Genomic DNA, 5,965 nt, shown 5'->3' on the forward strand with positions numbered 1-5,965 from the left:
ATGCCCAACCTTGGTTTTAACATTTGCCACCTAGCCTTTTCCCTTGGGTTTCGTGGACTCGAGGGTCATCTTATTTTAAACCCCCCGGGCCAGTGCTCCTCTGAGTGTTGGTCCAACCTAGAGCATCGTGCGGGGCCGTCCCTTGGCAACTTGGGTTACGTTGGCTCCCGTACGCTTAGCTTATCCGGTGTGCCCTGAGAACGAGATATGTGCAGCTCTTATCGGGATTTGTCGGCACAACGGGTGGTGTTGTTGGACTTGTTTTACCATTGTCGGAGTTGTCTTGAAGTATCAAGATACCGAGTCTGATCGGAACGTCTTGGGAGGAGGTCTATTCCTTCTTGACCATGAGAGCTTGTCATGGGCTAAGTTGGGACTCCCCTGCAGGGATTTGAACTTTCGAAAGCCGTGCCCGCAGTTAGGGGCAGATGGGAATTTGTTAATGTCTGGTTGTAGATAACTTGAACCTTAACTTAATTAAAATGAATCAACTGAGTGTGTTACCGTGATGGCCTCTTCTCGGCGGAGTCCGGGAAATGGACACGAAGTTGGAGTAATGTTTGCGCAGGTTGCTCTCTAGTTTCTCGCTCGCACTTTGCCTCCTCTTCTCGCTCTCTTTTGCGAATAAGTTAGCCACCATACTTGCTAGTCGCTTGCTGTAGCTCCACATATTTACCTTGCCTTAACCTATAAGCTTAAATAGTCTTGATCGCGAGGGTGCGAGATTGCTGAGTCCCTGTGGCTCACAGATTACTATTACACCAGATGCAGGGCCTGATGATTCCGCTCCAGGTGACGCGCTTGAGCTCAAGTGGGAGTTCGACGAAGACTCTCAATGTTACTATGTTTCCTTTCCTGATGATTAGTAGTGGTGCCCAGTTGGGGGTGATTGGGACCGTGTCGCATGTTGGGTTCTCTTTTATTTTGGCGCCGTAGTCGGGCCATGAGTGTTTGGTTGATGTAATGTTATTTATGTACTTGATTGACGTGGCGAGTGTAAGCCAACTATGTTATCTCCCCTTTATTATTTATATTACATGGGATGTTGTGAAGATTGCCTAACTTGCGACATATGCCTTCAATGCGATTATGCCTCTAAGTCGTGCCTCGACATGTGGGAGATATAGTCGCATCGAGGGTGTTACAATTTGCCACACTTTGAACATTTTATTTTGCATGTTTGAAAATTTTGAATATTGGACTTTAATTTGAATTTGAATTTGAATTGTGATCTGGATAAAGTGAGGATTAGCAACAGTAATGTGATGACATGGCACCATTAGCAGGGGTTTATTGTAGCTTAATTATCCCGGCGTCACAATCTCCATCTCCAAAGCACTGTCATGATCTCCATCGTCACCGACTTGACACCTTGATCTCCATCGTAGCGTCGTTGTCGTCTCGCCAACTATTGCTTCTACAACTATCAATAACGCGTAGTGATAAAGTAAAGCAATTACATGGCGATTGCATTTCATACAATAAAGCGACAACCATAAGGCTCCTACTAGTTGCCGATAACTTATACAAAACATGATCACCTCATACAATAACGTATATCACGTCATGTCTTGACCATATCACATCACAACATGCCCTGCAAAAACAAGTTAGACATCCTCTACTTTGTTGTTGCAAGTTTTACGTGACTGCTACGGGCTTCTAGTAAGAACCGTTCATACCTACGCATGAAAACCACAACGATTTTCATCAAGTGTGTTGTTTTAACCTTCAACAAGGACCGGCCGTATTCAAATTCGATTCAACTAAAGTTGGAGAAACATACACCCGCCAGCCACCTTTATGCAAAACAAGTTGCATGTCTGTTGGTGGAACCGGTCTCATGAACGTGGTCATGTAAGGTTGGCTCGGGTTGTTTCATCCAACAATACCGCCGAATCAAAATAAGACGTTGGTGGTAAGCAGTATGACTATGATCGCCCACAACTCTTTGTGTTCTACTCGTGCATATCATCTACGCATAGACCTGGCTCGTATGCCACTGAAGAGGAACTTAGCATGCAATTTCAAAAAAAATCCTACGATCACGCAAGATCTATCTAGGAGATGCATATCAACGAGAGGGGGAGAGTGTGTCCACGTACCCTCGTAGACCGAAAGCGGAAGCGTTAACTTAATGTGGTTGATGTAATCGAACGTCTTCGCGATCCAACCAATCAAGCACCGAACGTAGGGCACCTCCGAGTTCAGCACACATTTAGCTTGATGATGTCCCTCGAACTCTTGATCCAACAAAGTGTCAATGGAGAGTTTCATCAGCACGATGGCGTGGTGACGGTGATGGTGATGTGATCCACGCAGGGCTTCGCCTAAGCACTACGACAATATGATCGGAGGAGTAAACTGTGGAGGGGGGCACCGCACACGGCTAAGAGAATAATTGATGTTCTTTGGGGTGCCTTTGCCCCCATATATAAAGGAGGAGAGGGAGGTGGCCGGCCCTAGGGGCGCACCAAATGGGGGGAAACCGACTTGGATTCACAGTCCTAGTCGGCCCCCCTTCCTTTCTTTCGGAGGGGTAAAGGGGAAGGAGAGGGAGAGGGAGAGGGAGAAGGAAAGGGGGGCCGCGCCCCTCCCCTTGTCCAATTCGGACTCCCATGGGGGGCGCGCCACCCCTTGTGGGCTGCCCTCTCTCTACCCTATGGCCCATGTTGGCCCATTACTTTCTCCTAGGGGTTCCGGTAACCCCTCGGTACTCTGATAAATATCCAAAACACCCCAAAACCATTCCGGTGTCCGAATACTATCGTCCAATATATCAATCTTTACCTCTCGACCATTTCGAGACTTCTCGTCATGTCCGTAATCTCATCTGGGACTCCGAACAATCTTCAGTCACCAAAACACATAACTCATAATACAAATCGTCATCGAACGTTAAGCGTGCGGACCCTACGGGTTTGAAAACTATGTAGACATGACTGAGACACATCTCTGATCAATAACCAATAGCGGAACCTGGATGCTCATATTGGTTCCTACATATTCTATGAAGATCTTTATTGGTCAAACCACAATGACAACATACGTCATTCCCTTTGTCATCGATATGTTACTTGCCCGAGATTCAATCGTCGGTATCTTCATACCTAGTTCAATCTTGTTACCGGCAAGACTATTTACTCGCTCCATAATGCATCATCCCGCAACTAACTCATTAGTCATATTGCTTGCAAGGCTTATCGTGATGTGCATTACCGAGAGGGCCTAGAGATACCTCTCCGATACTCGGAGTGTCAAATCCTAATCTCGATCTATGCCAACCCAACAAACACCTTCGGAGACACATGTAGAGCATCTTTATAATCACCCAGTTACGTTGTGATGTTTGATAGAACACAAGGTGTTCCTCCGGTATTCGGGAGTTGCATAACTTCATAGTCAAAGGAATATGTATAAGTCATGAAGAAAGCAATAGCAATAAAACTTAACGATCATTATGCTAAGCTAACGGGTGGGCCTTGTCCATCACATCATTCTCCTAATGATGTGATCGCGTTCATCAAATGACAATACATGTCTATGGTCAGGAAACTTAACCATCTTTGATTAACGAGCTAGTCACGTAGAGGCATACTAGGGACACTCTGTTTTGTCTATGTATTCACACATGTATCAAGTTTCCGGTTAATACAATTCTAGCATGAATAATAAACATTTATCATGATATAAGGAAATATAAATAACAACTTATTATTGCCTCTAGGGCATATTTCCTTCACTAAGAATCGGGCGTTGTACATTGCATGTGTGGCGCCTAAGCGCTAGGCGCTGCACATTACAAGTGTGGCGCCTACGCCTTAGGCGCTGCACGGCTGGATGTGGGGCCGCGGCTAGCCCTAGGCTGCCACGCTGGTCAGGCATGCGATGCCTAAGACAAAGGCGATGCATACTGGAGTGCAGCGCCCGGCTGTCAGGCGCCACACAAAACAATCAGTTTGTGAAAAAAAATTCAAGAGTAGTTCAGATCGTGAACTCATTTAGCCTACAAGTCAAATATGTGATTTTTGTCCCCGTGTTGTTCTTGCTGCCGCTTCCGCGTGTTGCGGCTGCAACATATGAGGGCATCATGCCCAACTTTCATGATGCACGCAACATTATCTCATGTGCTTGGTCTCGTGACCAGCGTCCTCACTGCCATCCTGCTCGGAGCGACGGAGCGGGACGGAAGGAGTAAGAAATCTACGAAGGCAACTGCATAAGTGCCTACCCAATAAAAGAATGGGTTTGTCTAGGTCTCGGTCGACTTAGACTTCGCGAAGTCTCAGTCGCTGATGTCATCACTTTATCTGTGTTAGTAAAACATGGTTCCGATCGGTCTTTCTTTGCCTGTTTGTGTGGGCTTCGGTGTTTTATGTTTTTTTTTCTTTTGTTGGTGCTGGGCTCGTTGCCTTTGGCTGGGTTTGCACACACTATTTGTTGGGTTGTCGTCAGCTGTCGGCTATTGATTTGAAACGATGGTGTAGATCTGTTGTCAATCATTGATCATTCAACTTTTTACAGCAACCGATGGCCATTGCATGTTTTCTTGCTCGTTGCCTATTGATTTGAAAAAAGTTCGAGAAAGAAAAAGAAATGACAAAATAAAGATTGTTTAATTTTTTTAACACAATACAATCATAGATGTCCACATACATGTACATACACTTACCTCTTATATATACATGTACACACATCCTATCATTATAAGCACCTTTGAGATATTGAGCCGGCATCACATGTTAAAATTGACGAAGTCATCATAGACATCTTCTAGTCAACGAAAAACATTTTTCTCTCACTAAACAAATCATCAGTGGAAAGCCTAAATAAAATTCAGAAAAATACAAGAACTAGTGGCATGCCTAGAACTTGAAGGCTAATATACTAGTTTAATTACAAGGAACCTAACCATTTGATGCCTGGTCCGCAAAAAATAGCCTAACTATGAGACATTCTTATCACACATGAGAAAATATGTTAGAAAATATACTTGTACTTGGTCTCATCACTACACACAAGCCATCCTAGCAGTTGTCGCATTATACCTAGTTGTAGATGTGCAATTGCTCCCCACCACAAACACACATAAGCACCATCAAGTTGCAGCGGGGTGACACTTACAGTTGCATGCCCAGTAGCAGATATGCAACCATCTCCTCCGAAGAAAGCACCATAGAGTTGTAGTCAGAGACGACACTTGCAGTTGCATGCCTAGTGGAAGTGCAATGGAGGGCGAGACATGCAGTTGCGTGCCTAGTGGAAAACAGGCAACTGCTAACTTCCTGACCAACAAACACTATGCGCACCTAGATTTACAGTCTGGGGTGACACTTAGAGTTGCATGCCTGGTGGCACACATGCAATTGCCCCTCCCACCGATAAAAACCATAAAGTTGCAGTCATGGTGAAGACATGAAATTGCAGTCTGGGACGGCACTTGCAGTTGCATGCCTAGTGATAGACAAGCAATTGCCAACTTCCCTCGACAAAACAACACATAGTTACAGTCACGTTGAAAACATGCAATTGCACTATGTTGCGTGCCTAGTGACCAACATGCAATTACTCACCTCTCCCTCTCCCACACCGGCAAAACATAACAAAGTTGCAGTCGAGGGTGACACTTTCAGTTGCATGCCAAGCGGAACACATGCAATTGCGCCCCTCCCCTGACAAAACAAGTTCAGTTGCGAGTCACCTTGAAGACATGCACTTGCAGTCGGGGGTACACTTGTAGTTGCATGCCTAGTGTGTACATGCAACTTGCCCCCCTTTCCCCCCACCCCCTTCGATAAAACAATTTTCACTTGCGACCTTGTTGGAAGATATGCAGTTGCAGTCGGGGTCGATGCTTGTAGTTGCATCCCTACTGTTACACATGCAACTACCCCCCCCTCCCGCCGCCCCTCTGACAAAACAAGGACTTGTTGCAACCTTGCTGGAAGACATGCAATTGCAGTCG

The sequence above is a fragment of the Triticum dicoccoides genome, chromosome 6A (genome assembly GCF_002162155.2).
Source record: "Triticum dicoccoides isolate Atlit2015 ecotype Zavitan chromosome 6A, WEW_v2.0, whole genome shotgun sequence".
NCBI lineage: Eukaryota > Viridiplantae > Streptophyta > Magnoliopsida > Poales > Poaceae > Triticum > Triticum dicoccoides.